We start from the raw sequence: 21,641 nt of genomic DNA, 5'->3' as shown, positions 1-21,641 counted from the left end.
CTTTTCCCACCAACTTTGGGCAAGAAGAGCGAAAGTGGCCCGGTTCCCCACAATAGAGGCAAGATCCCTCTCTCATTCGGCGATCACGTTCAGGCTGCGAGAGACGAGTTACTCCCAACTGCATGGGCTCCTCTGGAGCAGTCAAAGATGGACTCGGGATGGCTCGGAGGTTCTCGGATGGCTTCGAAGCAGGGAAGGCTCTTGTCTCCGGAAGTGGGGTGAAAAAGGAGTGGCGTTCTCTTCGCCTCTCACGGAGACGATTATCCACTCAAATGGAGATATCAAAGAGAGACTCCAAATCACTCACCTGATCTCTGGAAGCCAGTTCGTCCTTGATTTCATTCATAAGACCATGGCGAAAAGTGGCAATGAGCACCTCCGAATTCCATTGGCTCTCTGCAGCGAGAGTGCGAAACTCAATAGCGTAGTCCGCAACGCTACGAGCCCCCTGGCGAAGCCGAAGCAGTTTGTTAGATGCCTCTCTCCCACTGACAGGATGATCAAAGACCCTTCTCATTTCCTCAGAGAAAAGTTGGTAGTTTGAACACGCCGGAGTTTGCTGTTCCCAGACGGCCGTAGCCCAGGTAAGTGCTCTGCCGGTGAGTAGCGAAATGATGTAGGCTACTCGGGAACGGTCACTGGGAAATAATGAACCTTGCAGTTGGAAAGCCAGGGAACACTGGGTTAGAAAGCCTCGACATCCTCCCGGGTTACCGTCGTAGCGCTCGGGTGCAGGTAATCGGGGTTCTTTCAGAGGGGGAGGCGAAACCGGAGGAGCGGGTAACGGTGCTGGAGTAGCTTGGGTCGCCTGACTCTGGCTCTGATGGAAAGCAATGACGAGGGCCTCCAGCTGTTTCTGGCTTCGGGAGAATGACGTGGCGAGGCACCGCAGTTCGTCCAAGACCAGTTGTAGCTGTTCAAAGACTTGTCGTAGCCATTGGTCCTTCTCTGCTGGGTCCATGTTTGGCTCAGTCTTGCTGTGAGGAATGGAACTTGGTGAACCCAACTGCAGGAAGGCAAACTGAGGCAGAGGTTAGGTTGCAAAAACAAAGATAGACTTTACTTGAAATAAACAAAATAGCAACAGCACAGATACAGGCTAGCAGGCCGGCAAGAGGATCACAAGGCAGTGAAACTCAAGACTGAGCAATGAACATAAACTAAGCACCACTTAAATAGCAGGCATATAACCATGCACAGGTGAGTACAATTAGGAATAAAGAAGGAAACAATTAAGAGTTCATGGTGCCCTCTGGTGGCGAGGCGAGGCAGAACCTGGGTCATTCCTGACAGATCTGGTGCGGGAGGCACCTCATTTCTCCACTCGGCATCTTAGGAGGCCAACCAATGGAGAGTCAAAGTTAGTCATCCCAATGTAAACTTTTCCCGTCATACTAAAAAAACAACTTGCCTTAGTTGCTGGCACGTTTTCTCTCTGAACTCAAAGGTTGTGGGTTCAAAGCCCTACGCCAGGACTTCAGCACATAATCTAGGCTGACACTATGGGGTGAATTCTAACTGGCTACCCTCCCCGGCCCGTGGAAACTAGGCAGGCGGTGTGATGGGGATAGTTAACTTGGAGCGCGAGACTTACCCACTCCTCCAACTGTGTTTTTACCTGAGGCCGAAGGCGGGGGCGGGATGGTGGGGGCGGGGAGAGGTGGGAGACAGGGGTAGCTTTCCCTGCCAGGTCAAAGCTGCCGCAAATGCAAGGTGTGGCCCCACCCCTTATCTGGTTGACTATGTTTATGCCTCAAACAGAACTAAACTCGTTCAGCTTTTGGTTTTCTCTGGTTTATCCACTACGAGGGTAATGGAGCTAATGTATTAATTTTTCAGACGACCTGACGAGCATATCTGGAAAAAGCCATTTTATAGCAAAAAACTCTTCTGGTGGTGTCGAGCTCATAGAATCATAGAATAGCACAGCACGGAAGGAGGCCATTCAGCCCATCGAGCTTGTGCCGTCTCTTTCGAAGAGCAACCCAGTTAGTCCCACTCCCCCGCTCTTTCCTCATATCCCTGACATTTTTTCTCCTCCAATTCCCTTTTGAAGGCTACTATTGAATCTGTATCCACCACCCTATCAGGCAGCGCATTCCAAATCCTAACAACTCGTTGGGGAAGAAAGTTTCTCCTCATGTCGCCTCTGGTTCTTTTGCCAATCACCTTAAATCTGTGTCCATGCTGCCCTTCAGCCATTGGAAACAGTTTCTCTTTATTTACTCATTGCTTCATCCAATCTCCACACTGTGCGTCCCAACTCCAGCACTTATGAATTAGGGGACACGGTCAAGGCCTGTGGTTTCAATTGTCAGATCCACAGGTGGGGCAACTGTTAGCTCCTTGTACATACGTCGGCGAGGACTGAGTATAGAAAAAGTTGTAGCTTCTGCACTTTGAGGCTGTTGAGGTTCACTTACAGTAAGTGGAGTCGGAGAAAGAAACCCTGAAACCGTAGCAGTGGCAAACAACAGGAACCCCGCCCTGCAGATTTACTTGCTATCTGGGGCCAAACTCGTAAACATGCTCTTTGTAAAAAAGTTACGCTTCTGCTACAGAGCCCACTGGATTAATGAATACATCTCATCGCTGGGAATTGGGGTCTTCCACTCAGGCATTGACATATATGGCAGAGAGTTTGCCGATGGTGATCATCCCTATCCATTTTCAGGAATATTCCTTTTAAACAAACTGAACCGAGCACTCTTTTCAGCAGTCTCACTACCACCCGCTATCCAGCATCCAATTAAATGGGTTCCATTTAATACTTCCAGTGCTGTTAACTTTCCACGTTCCCGGTTAAGCAACACATGGATTTTAAAATTCACATCCTTGTTTTCAAATCCCTCCATGGCCTCACCCCACCCTATCTCTGTAATCTCCTCCAACCCCCCCGAGATCTCTACGCTTCTCTAATTCTGGACTCTTGAGCATCCCTGATTATAATCGCTCTACCATTGGTGGCCGTGCCTTCTGTTGCCGAGGCCCTAAGCTCTGGAATTCCCTCCCTAAACCTCTCCGCCTCTCTACCTCTCTTTCCTCCTTTAAGACGCTCCTTAAAACCTACCTCTTTGGCCAAGCTTGTGGTCACCTGCCCTAATACCTCCTTATGTGGCTCGGTGTCAGATTTTGTCTGATAATCGCTCCCGTGAAGCGCCTTGGGACGTTTTACTACATTAAAGGCGCTCTAACAAGTACAAGTTGCTGTTGTTGCTCTTTCTTAAATGGTGCTGTCGTTTCAAGCCTCGAGAAGCCCAGTTTGGAAACTCACTGATCTGTTTAATTCGAGCTTCAGTCAGGTGAATCCAAAATTGAAATTGTCATACTAAATGGAGGGATGCACCAGCTGCAGAGATTATAAACTGACGTGGTGACAAGGACGATTGCCAAATTGATTCTGCTAAGACTCCCAGTCCTGTCCAACACAGCAGGAAGGTGTGTGGGCTTTATTCCCAGCCCAATTAGATGAGCTGAAACCTAATTCAGAATTGGGCCTGTCATTCTGTTCTGCAACATAGTTAAAACTCACAGCTTGTTTAGTCCTGCCAGTTAATTTCTCAGCAGATTAGTCAATTCATTTGTCCTCGATTTGCCAAGGGTATAATAACCTAGATTACTAAGAACCAAGCAAAGGTAAAGAGCCAGAATTCTTGCATTAACACAACTGAACCCATTCTACCATTTTTTTTAATTCATTCAAGGGATGGGGACATCGTCGGCAAGGCCAGCATTTATTGCCCTTGAGAAGGTGGTGGTGAGCCTTCTTGAATACAACTGAGTGACTCGCTCGGCCATTTCAGAGGGCAGTCAAGAGTCAGCCACATTGCTGTGGGTCTGGAGTCACATTCGGCCAGACCGGGTAAGGACGGCAGATTTCCTTCCCTAAAGGACATAAGTGAACCAGATGGGTTTTTACGACAATCCGGTAGTTTCATGGTCACCATTACTGATACCAGCTTTTTATTCCAGATTTATTTAATTATTTGAATTTAAATTGCCGAGCTGCCGTGGTGGGATTTGAACTCACGTCTCTGGATCATTAGTCCTTTTCTTTTTTTATTCGTTCATGGGATGTGGGCGTCGCTGGCAAGGCCAGCATTTATTGCCCATCCCTAATTGCCCTCGAGAAGGTGGTGGTGAGCCTCCTTCTTGAACCGCTGCAGTCTGTGTGGTGAAGGTACTCCCACAGTGCTGTTAGGGAGGGAGTTCCAGGATTTTGACCCAGCGACGATGAAGGATCGGCGATATATTTCCAAATCAGGGTGGTGTGTGACTTGGAGGGGAACTTGGAGGTGGCGGTGTTCCCATGCACCTGCTGCCCTTGTCCTTCTAGGTGGAAGAGGTCGCGGGTTTGGAAGGTGCTGTTGAAGAAGCCTTGGCAAGTTGCTGCAGTGCATCTTGTAGATGGTACACACTGCAGCCACGGTACGCCGGTGGTGGAGGGAGTGAATGTTTAAGGTGGTGGGTGGGGTGCCAATCAAGCGGGCTGCTTTGTCCTGGATGGTGTCGAGCTTCTTGAGTGTTGATGGAGCTGCACTCATCCAGGCAAGTGGAGAGTATTTCATCACACTCCTGACTTGTGCCTTGTAGATGTTGGTAAGGCTTTGGGGAGTCAGGAGGTGAGTCCAGTAACACAACCGTACCCTGTAAACAGATTAACCACACTTAGTGTGATTACTGATAATTATAACATTTATAAATTGAAACAGCAGACAAAAGTATCCATATCTTCGGGACGATGCATTAACATGGAATTTACAGCACAGAAACAGGCCATTCGGTCCAACTGGTTCGTGTCGGTGTTTATGCTCCACACGAGCCTCCTCCCACCCCTACTTCATCTCACCCTGTCAGCATATCCTTCTACTCCTTTCTTCCTTATGTGTCTTATCTAGCTTTCCCCTTAAATGCATCTATACTACTCGCCTCAACTATTCTGGGCTAAATTGATGGGTTCAAATCCCGAGTTGTGAAAATTGAATTCAGTAAATCGGGGGGGCTGGCACCAAATAAAATGAACCTGGAAGCTACCCGATTGTTGTAAAAACCCAACTGGCTCACTAACCAGTCAGCATTTTGACGGCCTATATTGGGCGCAAGGCCTGATTTAAGATGCCTTCTGCCCCGACTCCGACTGCACCACTGGAGCGTGGGGGGTGGGGTGGGGGGGGAGGGGGGATGCGCAGATGCAAGAACGGACTCACGGTTTCAGCCAATAGAGAAAATGGCCTCTATCCTGATTATGATCTAGCACTAATCACGGGGGAGGAATGCTCCCAGGCTCTAGCTTTCTTGATCATTAGAATCATAGAATGATTCAGCAGAGAAGGAGGTCATTCGGCCCATCGTGCCTGTGCCGGCTCTTTGTAAGAGCGATCCAATTGGTCGCACTCCCCCTGCCCTTTCCCATAGCCGCGCTGTTTTTCCTTTTCAAGTATTTATCCAATTTCCCTTTTGAAAGTTACTATTGAACCTGCTTCCACCGCCCCTTCAGGCAGCGCATTCCAGATCATAACAAGTCGCTGCGTAAAAAATATGTCTCCTCATCTCACCCTCTGGTTCTTTTGCCAATTAACTTGAATCTGTGTCCCTCTGGTTACCGACCCTCCTGCCGGTGGAAACAGTTTCTCCTTATTTACTCTATCAAAACCCCTCATGATTTTGAACACCTCTGTTAAATCTCCCCCCATTAACCTTCTCTGCTCTAAGGAGAACAACCTCAGCTTCTCCAGTCTCTCCACATAACTGAAGTCCCTCATCCCTGGAACCATTCTTGTAAGTTTCCTCTGCACCCTCTCCAAGGCCTTGACATCCTTCCTACAGTGCGGTGCCCAGAAATGGACACAATACTCCAGCTGAGGCCAAACCAGTGATATATAGGGGGAGAAATTCGGTTGGTAGCGCCAGCGATTAGCGCCCAAAGAGGCCGAGAATTGGGGCGTTACCCAATTTTCGGGCGGGCGCAGTGAACCCAGCGCCTCTTGCCATATTGAGTGGGTTTTAGCGCCGGCGCTAAATCTTAGTGCCCGCTCGCGGGCGCAGGCAGATCATGACGTCATTTCAGTGTGCAACGCCTTTTTGGCGCCCTGGACCGGAAATTCAGTGGCACCCCCCTCCATTCCGACCGGCGCTAATAAGGACAGCTTCCTGGAACGTTCCCCAGTCGCTCTCGGGCTCAGGGGGGCGCTCTTTAAAGGGGACTGCACTGGTATAAAAGCGGCAGCCATTTTGGGAGCGCAACTTCTTTGAGATTTACACAGAGTAGCAAAGTTGAACTCTGAGCCATATTGCTAGTGACACAGCGCTGCCAGAGGACCTTCAGCCTTCATACCATCACCCTGCTGCTGGTGAGCGTTTACACCCTATTTAATTTCTGCTGACCTATTATTATGGGGGCTGCTTTGGAGGGGAACGTCCTGCTGCTCGAACATCTGGAAAGGGCACAGGGACGGAGGGAGAGAGGGCCAGGAATGGCCAGACGGAGGAGGGCCAACAGACGTCGCCACACCAGACCTTACGCTGCCAGGGTATTCAGGCAGCAGTTCTCTTACCTCAACATGTCGGAGGAGCAGTGTGTTAGGAGGCTGTGATTCAGAAAGGAGGTGGTGACTGAGCTGTGCCACCTGCTTCAGGCAGATCTGCAGCCGCAGATAAGGTGCAGGACCTCTCTGTCAGTGGCTGTGAAGATAACAGTGGCATTGAATTTCTATGCGACTGGCTCCTTTCAGTCAGCTACTGGGGACATTGCCAACATCTCCCAGTTTGCGGTGCACAGCTGCATCCAGCAGGTTGCAGATGCCCTGTTTAAAAGGCGGCGGCAGTACATCTCCTTCAATGTGACACCGGAGAAGCAGCGGGAGCGCGCAGAGGGCTTCGCGGCAATAGCGGACTCCCCATGGTGCAGGGCGCCATTGACTGCACGCACGTGGCTTTGCGGGCGCCTGTTTTGAATCCTGAGGAGTTCCGCAACCGCAAGGGGTTCCACTCCTTGAATGTGCAGCTGGTCTGTGACCACCGGCAGCTGATCCTGGCGGTCAATGCACAGTTCCCAGGCAGCAGCCACGACGCTTTCATCCTGCGCCAGACTTCAGACGCTGACCTTTTCGCGGCCCCGGCTCACCCAGAAGGCTGGCTTCTAGGCGACAAGGGCTATCCACTGTGCCCATGGCTGATGACCCCGCTCCGTACGCCCAGCACCCCTGCAGAAGAGCACTACAACATCAGCCATCAGGCAACGAGGAACATTGTGGAGCACACAATCGGTGTGCTGAAGCAGCGGTTCCGCTGTCTGGACCATTCCGGAGGCGTCTTGCAGTACTCACCAGAGCGAGTCTCCCACTTCGTCGTTGTCTGCTGCATGCTCCATAACCTCGCCACCCTGCGCACCCAGCCAATGCCAGCAGACATTGAAGGACCAGCAGAGGAGGAGGAGGAGGAGCAGGAGGAGGAGCAGGGGGAGGAGGAGGAGGAGGAGGAGGAGGACCAAGACGGGAGGGTCCGAGAAACTGGAAGGGCCGTCCGTCAGAGGCTGATAAGGAGTCAGTTCTAGGCCCCTCTCACGGACTGCTTGGTGCCATTCGAAGACCAGGAATGGAACCATTCGGATAACCCAAAGCCTATGAAGGCTAGAATGATTGTAAATAGCAGACATGGCCAATGACTTTCAATTTATTTGTTTATTTTGAAAACCGTGCTTCCTTCCAATATGACAAAGCAATGGCAACAGAAAGCTTAACTAACAAACTAACACCTAAGTGACTCGCACACCCGGGAGACTATCCAAAACATGACTAACATTCAGACCAAGTGACTCGCACACCCGGGAGACTATCCAAAACATGATTAACATTCAGACCAGCATCCACGGCCTTGATTTCTAGAAATAGGCTGTCTCAGCAGCACCTTCTACTCTTTCCCCTTTGATGGTGATCTACTTCTCTTGCGAGAACGGCCCCTTCCCTCCCTGCAGCTCCTCCATAATGGGACCCCAGTGACTGCATGAAGGCTGAGGGATGCCTGCTGACTGTCCGAAAGTGCAAATGCCCCTGAGGGACGGCCTGGATGGACTCTGGGCTTGGAGGGGCCGGATGCTGACTGCTCCAAATGGGCATGGGTGGAGACGTGCCAGCGCTGGCATCAGGAATGCTGACATCCTGAGAGCGGACACCTGCTCCGTGGTCGGCCGACACACTGGCACTCTGACAGGGCAGCACTGCAGCATGCGCACCAATCGGCTGGTCCACAGATTGCTGGCCTGCTGTGGTGCTGCAAGGGCCCCGGGTAATCCTGCCTGATCCATCGAGGGTGGCAGCAGTCAGTGCTTGTGTGGCCTCAATCAGCCTCTGCATGAGACCAGCGAGGGACTGCGTGGCAGCACTCAGCACTTGCGTGGCAGGTGCCAGTGCTTCGGTGAAGCCCTGGACAGTCCTTTCCAGTGATGTAGCGACGCCCTGGACAGTCCTTTCCAGTGATGTACCGACGCCCTGGACAGTCCTTTCCAGTGATGTACCGACTCCCTGGGCAGTCTTTTCCAGGGCTGCCCCGAAGCCTTGGGCACTCCTTTCCTGTGCTGCCCCGAAGTCTTGCACACTCCTTGCCAGTGTCTCGATGGATTCAGGCATCCTTTCAACTGCAGCCATCAGCTCAGTGTGCCTGAGTCGAGCCTGGGTGCTCATTTCTGCGAGGGAATGCACCTCTTCTGCGCTCTGTGCAGCAGTCATCGTGGCCTGATGCGCCCTCTGGGGAGACGGCTCCCAAACTTCCCTAAAACCCTTGCGTTGCTGGAGGCCGCTGGTTCCTGCAACTGGTTCCTCCTCAGAGCCATCCCCCCCGCTCCCTTCCAGGGAAGCACTATCCCCAGTCTGCAGATGGACTGGCTCACCTGAGGGTGGCACGGATGGTCCGGCTTCCTCCTGGTCGTCGCCTCCGGAGTCACTGTCCCTGGCAGCTTGATGGCCCGGCTCCCGAGCTGGTGATGCAGCATCTGAAAGCAGGGGGGTTGAAGAGTGGCTTTAGCGAAAGGACAGGGTGGCAGCAAGGGATGCAAGAGTGCTGCAATGCTCTGACAGGGGTCCAGGCTGAAAAAGCATACTGGTGGGGGGAACAAGTGGAAGGAGACAGTTCAAAAAGGTGATGACCTTACCATCGCTGTGCACAACGGGGTCGGCAGCACCAGTGGTGACAGGGCCAATCATCCGGCCTCCAACAATCTGGTGGACTCTTTCCTCCAGGTCCGTCAGTTCCTGCAGCTGAGGAGGGCCCCCGCCAGTACGAATCTGTTCCCTCTGGTTCCTGGCCAGCTTGCCCTGCAGGAGAAAGGACGGGAAGTTCTGAAACATGCTGCCCTGAGTTTTCATCTCATGCCCCCCCATGGTGGATCAGCCCTTACATTATGCCCTGGGTTGTCATCTCATGCCCCCCATGGTGGATCAGCCCTTACATTATGCCCTGAGTTGAATGTGCATGTACGTTCCCAGAAAGGGCCATGGGTGCTGGCTGACAGATGGCCATTGGGGCATCGTGCACCCTCTGGTCATAAAGTCAGGTGCAGAGGGGGAAATGAAGAAGATTGCCAATAAGCCACTCATCCTAACGACCCGAGTGAGATCGTTGAACTTCTTCCTGCATTGCACAGGAGTCCTGGGTGCCACGCTGCTGGAGTTGACTCTTTGACAAACTTCCCTCCAAGCTCTGCGGTACTCATTCTGATGAGGCCTCCTGCTATTGTCAGGGTACAACACTGCTCGCCGGCGCTCCACTGCGCCAACCAAAGCATCCAATGCCCTTTCGGAAAAGCGCTCCGCTCTCTGCCTCACCCTCTCCATCTGGTCAAAGTTTGTAACGCCTCAGATTGCACAGCGCCGATTTTGAGGCCTACAGGGTGATGAGTGTGGATGCTGAACCTAAATGACCCGCCCCTTTAAGAGCTGGCCAGTGCCAGCATGTCTCGTGGTCATCGATTATTGACAGCACCTGCGCTGCGCCCGTCCGCCCAGATATTGAGTAGCGCCGCCAGGTTAGCGCCATAGGAGTCCCGTGCAGTGCCTGATTTTACGCCGCAATCACCTTCAGGGGCGCAGCAACCCAATATCGCTGGAGGTGGCGATAAGTTGCGCCTGGCGATAAAAGTTGCGCACCGCCAATTCTAGCGCCCCGAGCGGGGCTATACCCAATTTCTCCCCCATAAAGTTTTACCATAACTTACATACTTTTGTACTCTGTTCCTCTATTTATGAAGCTAAGGATCCCGTATGCTTTTATAACAGCCTTATCAACTTGTCCTACCACCTTCAAAGATTTATGTACGTGCACCCCCAGGTCGCTCTGTTCCTGCACCCCCTTTAAAATTGTACCATTTAGTTTATATGGCCTCTCCTCATTCTTCCTACCAAAATGCATCATTGTGCCATTGAATATATTGAATAAATAATCATTCCGTTCTTAAAGAATTAACACAATACTTTTGAAGATAATTAAGCTTCTCCCATAATTAGCTGAGAAAACTGAAGCTCACTTGAAATCTGTACGGATCATCTCATTTTTTTAAAATTCATTGATGGGATGTGGGCGTCGCTGGCTAGGCCTGCATTTAGTGCCCATCCCTAATTGCCCTTGAGAAGATGGTGGTGAGCTGCCTTCTTGAACCGCTGCAGTCCATATGGTGTAGGTACACCCACAATGCTGTTAGGAAGGGAGTTCCAGGATTTTGGCCCAGCGACAGTGAAGGAACGGCGATACAGGTCCAAGTCAGGATGGTGTGTGGCTTGGAGCGGAATTTGTAGGTGGTGATGTTCCCATGCGTCTGCTGCCCTTGTCCTTCTAAGTGGTAGAGGTCGCGGGTTTGGAATGTGCTGTTGAAGGAGCTTTGGCGAGTTGCTGCAGTGCATCTTGTAGATGGTACACACTGCAGCCGCAGTGCGTCGGTGGTGGAGGGAGTGAATGTTGAAGGTGGTGGATGGAGTGCCAATAAAGCGGGCTGCTTTATCCTGAATGGTGTCGAGCTTCTTGAGTGTTGTTGGAGCTGCACTCATCCAGGCAAGTGGAGAGTATTCCATCACACTCCTGACTTGTGCCTTGTGGATGTGGAAAGGCTTTGGGGAGTCAGGAGGTGAGACACTCACCGCAGAATTCCCAGCCTCTGGCCTGCTCTTGTAGCCACAGTATTTATATGGCTGGTCCAGTTCAGTTTCTGATCAATGGTAACCCCCAGGATGTTGATAGTGGGGGATTCAGCAATGGTAATGCCATTGAATGTCAAGGGGCGATGGTTAGAATCTCGCTTGTTGGAGATGGTCATTGCCTGGCACTTGTGTGGTGCGAATGTTACTTGCCACTTGTCAGCCCAAGTCTGAATGTTGTCCAGGTCTTGCTGCATATGGACACAGGCTGCGTCAGTATCTGGCGAGTCTCGAATGGTGCTGAACAGTGTGCAATCATCAGTGAACATCCCCACTTCTGACCTTATGATGGAGGGAAGGTCATTGATGAAACAGCTGAAGATGGTTGGGCCTAGGACACTGCCCTGAGGAACTCCTGCAGTGATGTCATGTGATTGAGATGAATGACCACCAACAACCACAGCCAACTTCCTTTGTGCTAGGTATGATTCCAACCAATGGAGAGTTTTCCCCTTGATTCCCATTGACTTCAGTTTTGCTAGGGCTCCTTGATGCCACACTCGATCAAATGCTGCCTTGATGGCAAGGGCAGTCACTCTCACCTCACCTCTTGAGTTCAGCTCTTTTGTCCATGTTTGGACCAAAGCTGTAATGAGGTCAGGAGCTGAGTGGCCCTGGCGGAACCCAAACTGGGCGTCAGTTAGCAGGTTATTGCTGAGTAAGTGCCGCTTGATAGCACTGTCGACGACACCTTCCATCACTTTGCTGATGATTGAGAGTAGACTGATGGGACGGTAATTGGCCGGGTTGGATTTGTCCTGCTTCTTGTAGACAGGACATACTTGGGCAATTTTCCACATTGCCGGGTAGATGCCAGTGTTGTAGCTGTACTGGAACAGCTTGGCTAGGGGCGCAGCTAGTTCTGGAGCACAAGTCTTCAGTACTATTGCCGGAATGTTGTCAGGGCCCATAGCCTTTGCAGTATCCAGTGTCTTCAGCTGTTTCTTGACATCACGTGGAGTGAATTGAATGGGCTGAAGACTGGCATCTGTGATGCTGGAGACCTCAGGAGGAGGCCGATATGAATCATCCACTCGGCACTTCTGGCTGAAGATAGTTGCAAATGCTTCAGCCTTGTCTTTTGCACTCACGTGCTGGGCTCCACCATCATTGAGGATGGGGATATTTTTGGAGCCTCCTCCTCCTGTTAACTGTTTAATTGTCCACCACCACTCACGACTGGATGTGGCAGGACTGCAGAGCTTTGATTTGATCCGATGGTTGTGAGATCGCTTAGCTCTGTCTATCGCATGTTGCTTCCGTTGTTTGGCATGCAAGTAGTCCTGTGTTGTAGCCTCACCAGGTTGACACCTCATTTTTCGGTATGCCTGGTGCTGTTCCCGGCATGCTCTCCTGCACTCTTCGTTAAACCAGGGTTGATCTCCCGGCTTGATGGTAATGGTAGAGTGAGGGATATGCCGGGCCATGAGGTTACAGATTGTGGTTGAATACAATTCTGCTGCTGCTGATGGCCCACAGCGCCTCATGGATGCCCAGTTTTGAGTTGCCAGATCTCATTGGCAGCTCGGATTATTATATTGGCTTACATTGAGGTAAATACGAAACACTTTGGAGCAGCAGACACATTAAGTACATTTGTTAAATTCAGATAAAGTTGTGGAGATTTTTAAATAGCCTTTATGACCTTGTCCCTTTAGATCGAAAAGATACAGATGTAAAATTAGACTTTTGATTGTGACTAAGTGACGTTGATTCCTGATTTTTTTTTTTATTCATTCACAGGAAGTGGGCGTCACCGGCAAGGCCAGCATTTATTGTCCGTTCCCTAATTGCCCTCGAGGAGGTGGTGGTGGTGAGCCGCCTTCTTCAACCGCAATGGGGCAGTTAAGAGTCAACCACATTGCTGTGAGTCTGGAGTCACATTTCGGCCAGACCGGGTAAGGACGGTAGATTTCTGGAGTCACATATAGGCCAGACCGGGTAATCAAAATCAAATCAACTTTTATTGTCATTGTTAGTGCACAAGTGCAGTACAACGAAATGTAGGCTTGCGGCTCCCAAGAGTGTACATTTGGATTAAGACATTTAAACATTCAACATACATTTGGCTTGTAGTATATTAACATAAACATAACCATAATAAAGTGCATTGGCAGATGTGCAGGCTTTAGAGTTTATTTGTGGAGTTCAGTAGGATGACAGCCCTGGGAAAGAAGCTGTTCCTGAATCTGGTCGTATGGGTGCGAATGCATCTGTAGCGTCTCCCAGATGGCAGGAGGGCGAACAGACTGTGGCTGGGGTGGGTAGGGTCTTTGATGATGGACCGTGACCTCCGTAGACAGCGTTTCTGGTATATGTGCTCTATGGTCGGTAGCCGGGTGCCGGTAATGCATTGGGCAGTTTTGACTACCCGCTGCAGGGCTTTCCGGTCATAATAGCTACAGCTGCCATACCATACTGTGATACAGTTTGTCAGGATGCTCTCTATAGTGCAGCGGTAAAAGTTAGAGAGGATCAGGGGTGACAGGTTACATCCCTTCAGCCTCCTTAGGAAATATAGGCGCTGCTGGGCCTTCTTCACCAGAGAGGAGGTGTTGAGGGACCAGGAGAGGTCTTCCGTGATGTGGACTCCGAGGAACTTAAAGCTGTCCACCCTTTCCACCACAGCCCCATTGATGTGGATGGGGGTGTGACTTCCGCCTTTGGACTTCCTGAAGTCCACAATGATTTCTTTGGTTTTCTTGATGTTAAGGGCCAGGTTGTTATCGGCACACCACTTCATGAGATGTTGGACCTCCTCCCTGTAGGCTGACTCATCGTTGTTGGTGATCTGGCCTACTACCGTGGTGTCATCCGCAAACTTGATGATGGTGTTGGAACCATTAACAGCCACACAGTCGTGGGTGAAGAGGGAGTAGAGGAGGGGGCTCAGCACACATCCTTGTGGGGCCCCCGTGTTCAGGGTCAGCGGGAGGGAGGTGTGGTTACCTAATTTGACAGACTGGGGTCTGTTTGTTAGGAAGTCCAGGGTCCAGTTGCAGAGGGAAGTGTTCAGGCCAAGAGTTTGGAGTTTGGTGGCCAGCTTGTTGGGGACGATAGTGTTGAATGCTGAGCTGTAGTCTATGAACAGCATTCTGATGTAGGTCTCCTTATCATCTAGGTGATTCAGTGCCGAGTGTAGAGCAGTTGTGATAGCATCCTCCGTTGATCTGTTTGCACGATGGGCAAACTGGTGTTGGTCAAGAGAGGCAGGAACACTGGCTTTGATGTGGGCTAAGACCAGTCTCTCGAAACACTTCATTATGATGGGTGTGAGTGCGACGGGTCGATAGTCGTTCAGGCATGTCACAGACGTTTGTTTTGGCACAGGAATAATGGTAGCGGTCTTGAAGCATGTAGGGACTACTGCCTGGGCCAATGACAGATTGAAGATGGACAGTAGATTTCTGGAGTCACACATAGGCCAGACCGGGTAAGGACAGTAGATGTCTGGAGTCACATATAGGCCAGACCAGGTAAGGACAGTAGATTTCTGGAGTCACATATAGGCCAGACCGGGTAAGGACAGTAGATTTCTGGAGTCACATATAGGCCAGACCGGATAAGGACAGTAGATTTCTGGAGTCACATATAGGCCAGACCAGGTAAGGACAGTAGATTTCTGGAGTCACATATAGGCCAGATCGGATAAGGACAGTAGATTTCTGGAGTCACATATAGGCCAGACCGGTTAAGGGCAGCTGATTTCATTCCCTGAAGGACATGGGTGAACCAGGTGGGTTTAATATGACAATCCAATAGTTTTGTGGTCACCATTACTAGTTTTTTTATAATTCCATATTTATTTATTTAACAGAATTGAAATTCCCCAGCTGCTGTGGTGGGATTTGAATTCATGGGCTGAATTTTCATTAGGCTGTGGAGTCGGGAGTGGAGGCGTGTGGGGGTTTAAAATCATGAAATTGGGGGTACCGACCCCATCCTGCCCCCAACCCACCTCCATGCCAGTTTCAAAGGAGGCGGGTACCCACCCCACACTGGGACCCGTCTCCCCGAGGCTGGAAGGGGATCAGTGCCAATTAACTGCCTGTTAACAGGTAGTTAACAGGCAGTTTTTAGCCTAATCCCTATTTTTATTGTTGAAATGTGGGATTCCCGATGGCTCCAAACCACATCAAGTTAGCGAGGTGGGCCGTCGGGGTGAAGGGCTTGGAGGGGTTGAGATGTCCGGTGTTCAGGTGAGTGATGGGTGCATGAGTGCAGAGGTAAGTGTGTTTGGTCTGCGTAAAGTGTTCAAAGAAGTTCTACTAACCTTTACTTACCTTTACAGCCTTCCTTCCTTCAGGTCTCGGGAGTCCCTCATCTCACCGGCACAGAAAGCAGAATGGCCGCCAGCTGTCAAAATCTGCAGCCTCTGCTTTCTGTTTCAGGGAGATCTCTAAATCATCCTGGCAGGAAGGAATTAACCTGGAGTACAGATTGTCAGTGTTTGACAGCTTCAAACAGCTGTGAAACGCTGATATTTCATCTGTCAAAAGGTCTTGACAGATGAAATATCAATCTGTGACATCACCTGTTGCCGGGTGGCCCTTAATTGGCCTGCTGAGCCTGCTGGGTGGGCTCAACAAGGTCAATCAAGTCAAAATCGCGTGGGTTGGCTAGAACTCGATGGAAGCGGGACTACAACCCTAAAAGTTGTAGTCCTGCTTCCTACGCGACTCCTCAATGAAAATCCAGCCCAAGGTCTCCGAATCATTACTCCAGGCCTACTAGGATTACTAGTCTCGTAGCATAGCCGCTATGCTACCATATCCCCAGATTAATATTGGTTGTTGACTTGATAAACAAATTTAAATCACCCATCGGATGGCCATACTTATATAAGCCTGCAGGCAAGTTAAAGGTGCTGTAGGATATTGTAAAGCATGGCAGGTAATATGTTCATTGAACCATAAAGTAAAGTTGCAGCCTTTTCAATGAGAGGTAGAATTGTTGAGCATTCAGGGATAGATGCGATGTGTCAGCCACGGCTCAGTTGTTAGCACTCTCGCCACTGATTGTGGGTTCACGTCCCACTCCTGAGATTTAAGCACGTAATCTAGACTGACACTACACTCCAGTGCAGCGCTGAGAGAGTGCCGCACTATCGGAGGCACTATCTTTCTGATGAGATGTTAAACCGAGGCCCCGTCTGCCCTCCCACAGGTGGACGCAAGAGATCCCACGGCCACTATTTCGAAGAGGAGCAGGGGAGTTCTCCCTGCTGTCCTGAGCCAATATTTATCTCTCAATCAACATCACTAAAAAAAACAGATGATCAGGTCATTATTGGGAGCTTGCTGTGCGTGAAGTGGCCGCCGCGTTTCCTACATTACAACAGTGACTACACTTCAAACAGTACGTAATTGGCTGTAAAGTGCACTGGGACATCCTGAGGTGCTGTATAAATGCAAGTCTTTTTTTTCCCCCTGTATTTCACAGATGTAACAGCTGGAGATCGCGTCTCCTACTGTTAGCTACAGGACAGTTGCACACACACACAACCGGGTTAGCAAACAAAGGGCAGGTTCCCAAACCCCACCAGGGCATCTTGAAGTATCATCGGCATTGGCAACTTCTGACAGTCTCTGCGGACACAGACTTTTTTAAACAATGAAAGAGTTAAGACATTTGCTGGAGCAAACAGAAGGATAAACATTGGCACCTGCGTTGCAAGTGGAACAATTTTAATTAGCTTCCACGAGACTGCTGAAGCAATAGAAACATAGAAGCATTAGGCCATTCGGCCCCTCGAGCCTGTTCCGCCATTTGATGAGATCATGGCTGATCATCCAAATTCAGTACCCTGTCCCTGCTTTCTCCCCATAGCCCTTGATCCCTTTAGCCTTAAGAAATATATCTAACTCCTTCTTGAATATATTTAATGAATTGGCCTCAACTGTCTTCTGTGGTAGAGAATTCCACAGGTTCACCACTCTCTGGGTGAAGAAATTCCTCCTCATCTCAGTCCTAAATGGCTTACCCCTTATCCTTAGACTGTGACCCCTGGTTCTGGACTCCCCGCCATCGGGAACATCCTTCCTGCATCTAGTCTGTCTAGTCCTGTTAGAATTTTATAAGTTTCAATGAGATCCCCTCTCATTCTTCTAAACTCGAGCGAATATAAGCCTAATCGACCCAATCTCTCTTCATACGTCATTCCTGCCATCCCAGGTATCAGTCTGGTGAATCTACGCTGCACTCCCTCCATAACAAGAACATCGTTCCTCAGATAAGGCGACCAAAACTGCACACAATACTCAAGGTGTGGTCTCACCAAGGCCCTGTACAACTGCAGCAAGACATCCTTGCTCCTGTACTCGAATCCTCTCACTATGAAGGCCAACAAACCATTTGCCTTCTTAACCGCCTGCTACACCTGCATGCTTACCTTCAGCGACTGGTGCACAAGGACACCCAGGTCTCGTTGCACTTCCCCTTTTCCCAATCTATTGCCGTTTAGATAATAATCTGTCTTCCTGTTTTTGCCACCAATAAATGAGTCAGCGCAACAGTCACTGTCCAGGGCCCCAAACACCCCTTCCAGGTGAAACAGCGATTTACTTGTACTTCTTGCAATTTAATATACTGTATTCGCTGCTCACGATGTGGTCTCCTCTACATTGGGGAGACCAAACGCAGATTGGGCGACCGCTTTGCGGAACATCTCCGTTCAGTCCATAAGGGTGACCCTGAGCTTCCGGTCGCCTGTCACTTTAATTCTCCGCTTCACTCCCACTCTGATATCTCTGTCCTCGGCCTATTACATTGTTCCAATGTAGCTCAACACAAGCTCGAGGAACAGCACCTCATCTTTCGATTAGGCACTTTACAGCCTTCCGTAACTCAACATCGAGTTCAACAATTTCAGATCATAATCCCTGCCCCCGTTTTTCATGCTGTATGAGTTTTGCCATTCCCATTTGCAACATTTTATCTTTCCTGCCTCTTACAAAAGCACAGTATGTTCCTTCAATTCCTGCCCCCCCCCCGCCCCGCCCTCCTGTCTCTGCACCTGCTTAATATCTGGTACATCTCCAGCTTTTTCCAGTTCTGATGAAGGGTCCCAGACCTGAAACGTTAACTCTGTTTCTCTCTCCACAGATGCTGCCTGGCCTGCTGAGTATTTCCAGCATTTTCTGTTGTTATTTCAGATTTCCAGCATCCGCAGTATATTGTTATTTTATCAGTCCTTTTCTCAGGCTGGGACGAATGCTAATTGGGTTGTTGCGATATCATTAATCCGGCGACTCTTTTTGGCACAATGGATGGATTTGAGTGGACATTAAAAGCAGAAAAATGCTTCAGAGGTCAATCAAAGAGAGAGCGAGAGAGAGAGGATGGCTTCAGATTCCAAGTGCAAAGCCTTTCGTCAGAGCTGGCAGTGCCTCGTTGCTTCCACTCAGGAGCAACTTAAGGCCAACAACGCGGCGGTTTTGACATTAGAATGCCAACAAAACCAGCCAGGCTCCCAATCTTCTTCTTAGGCAGTCCCTCGGAACCGAGGATGACTTGCTTCCACATTAAAAATGAGTTCTCAGGTGACTGATGAGTCCAATGCGGGACCTACAGTCTCTGTCACAGGTGGGGCAGACGGTGGTTGAAGGGGCGGGTGGGTGGAGGGCTTGGGTTGACGTGCGCTCCTTGCCCTGCCTGCACTTGGCTTCCGCTTGCTCCCGGCGAAGAGACTCGAGGTGTTCGGCGCCTTCCCGGATGCTTCTCCTCCACTTTGTGCGGTCTTGGGCCAGGGATTCCCAGGTGTCGGTAGGGATGTTGCACTTTTTTCAAGGAGGCTTTGAGAGTGTCCTTGAAACGTTTCCTCTGCCCACCTGAGGCTCTCTTGCCGTGCCGGAGCTCCGAGCAGAGCGCTTGTTTTGGGAGTCTCGTATCGGGCATGCAGACAATGTGACCCGTCCATCGGAGCTGATCGAGTGTGGTCAAAGCTTCAATGCTGGGGATGTTGGCCTGAGCAAGAACACTGATGTTGGTGCGCCTATCCTGCCAATGGATTTGCAGGATATTGCGGAGGCAGCGTTGGTGGTACCTCTCCAGTGCTTTGAGGTACCTGCTGTACATGGTCCATGTCTCTGAAGCATACAGGAGGGCGGGTATCACTGCTGCTCTGTAGACCATGAGCTTAGTGCCGGGTTTGAGGTCCTGGTCTTCAAACACTCTCTTTCTCAGGCGACCGAAGGCAATAAGTCCCAGCCAATAGCAGCACTCCAGAGTGACTACAAGAGGCCCCAGAGGCTCAGGTAGGCCTCAGTGTGGCATCGGCAGTGGCGGGAGGTGGAGCAGTGCGGCAGAGCGACTACAAGAGGCCCCAGAGGCTCAGGTAGGCCTCAGTGCGGCATCGGCAGCGGCGGGAGGCGGAGCAGCGCGGCAGAGCGACTACAAGAGGCCCCAGAGGCTCAGGTAGGCGTACCAATCTCCAATCTCAGGCAAGGAGAGAGGTAAAAAGTATTCAAGGTGTGATGTCACCACAAAACAGGTAGGTGATTGGTTGGAGTATTTCTCTCGTTTTAAAACTTTAAGTCTGTGGTTTATAGTTTTTAAGGTTGCTGTGGTGTACCAAGGCCTTTCTGGTGCAGAGTGACTGTTGGTAAACCATTTAACTGGTGTAACTAGAGGGATTGATTTAATTTAAATCCAATTAATTAAAGGGGATACTAGCATCTAAAATCAGGCAGAGGGTGTCCATAACTAACAATAAAAAATTTAATTAATTACATAGAATGGAGCAGGTGATGTGTTACTGTTACGAGATGTGGGAGCCGGTGAACCCCATTGAGGCTCACGGTGATTACGTCTGTGACAAGTGTCTGCTGCTACAGGAACTCCAGCTCCGTGTTGATGAGCTGGAGTCTGAGCTTCAGACACTGCGACACATCAGGGAGGGGGAGAAGTACCTGGACTCTGTGTATCAGGCGGTGGTCACACCTATGAAGTTAAGTAATTCAGATGTAGCCCATGGTCAGGGACAGGACGGTGTGACTACGAGTGAGGCAGGTACGGGGATCCAGGAGGTAGAGCTGGAGGAGTCGCAGCCCTTGCTCTTGACCAACAGGTTCGAGGTTCTTACTCCCTGTGGGGACAGGAGCAGGGACTGCAGGGAGGATGAGCAACCTGGCCACAGCACCGTGGAATGGGGGGCCATTCAAGAGGGGGGAGTAAATAGAAATGTTGTAGTGGTAGGGGATAGTATTATTAGGGGGATAGATAGAGTTCTCTGCAGCCGAGAGCGAGAGTCCCGAAGGCTGTGTTGCCTACCCGGTGCCAGGGTTAAGGACATCTCCTCTGGGCTGGAAAGAAACTTGCAGTGGGAGGGGGTGGATCCAGTTGTCGTGGTCCATGTTGGTACAAACAACGTAGATAGGACTAGGAAGCCGGTTCTGTTAAAGGAGTATGAGCAGCTAGGGGTCAAATTAAAAAACAGAACCTCAAGGGTAATAATCTCTGGATTATTACCTGAGCCACGAGCGAATTTGGCTAGGACAAATAAAATTAGAGAGTTAAATGAGTGGCTCAAAGACTGGTGTGGGAGAAATGGGTTTTGCTTCCTGGGACACTGGCACCAGTACTGGGGCAGGAGGGAGCTGTTCCGTTGGGACAGGCTTCACTTGGCCAGTGCTGGGACTAGAGTCCTGGCGAATCATATAACTAGGGCTGCAGAGAGGGCTTTAAACTAACTAGTGCGGGGGAGGTTCCTAGAGAGCAAATAATAAAAATGACAACAGAGAAGGTCATAGACTTAGGTAGCAGTGGGGAAATTAAAAACCAGAGCGTGTCAGGAAGGGGCAGAAGGTATGGAGTAAAAGGTAAAGTAATAAAAAGGGCAAAAGCAGGAACTAAGTGTCACAAAACATATTTGAAAGTTCTCTACCTGAATATACGTAGCATTCGTAACAAAATAGACGAGTTAATGGCACAAATAACTACATATGGGTATGATCTTGTGGCCATTACAGAAACATGGCTGCAGGGTGACAATGCCTGGGAATTAAACATACCAGGTTATTTAATGATCAGGAAGGACAGGCAGGAAGGAAGGGGAGGTGGGGTGGTTATGTTAATAAAGGAAGGAATCACTGTAATACAGAGAAATGATATTGGGTCAAAAGATCAGGATAATGAAACAGTTTGGGTGGAGGTAAGGAATAATAAGGGGAAAAAAACACTAGTGGGCGTAGTCTAGAGGCCTCCTAACAGTTGCAACTCTGTTGGACGGAGTATCAGTCAGGAAATAGTTGAGGCTTGTAATAAGGGAACATCTTTAATTATGGGGGATTTTAACTATCATATTAATTGGACAAATCAAATTGGGCAGGGCTGCCTTGAGGATGAGTTCATTGAGTGTATTAGGGATGGGTTTCTTGAGCAGTATGTAACTGAACCGACCAGGGGGCAAGCAACCTTAGATCTGGTCCTGTGTAACGAGACAGGATTAATTAAAAATGTCCT

The sequence above is a fragment of the Somniosus microcephalus genome, chromosome 1 (assembly GCF_052327205.1).
Source record: "Somniosus microcephalus isolate GS21.2 chromosome 1, FLI_Smic_1.0, whole genome shotgun sequence".
Classification (NCBI taxonomy): domain Eukaryota; kingdom Metazoa; phylum Chordata; class Chondrichthyes; order Squaliformes; family Somniosidae; genus Somniosus; species Somniosus microcephalus.
Note: the sequence above shows the minus strand (reverse complement) of the source record.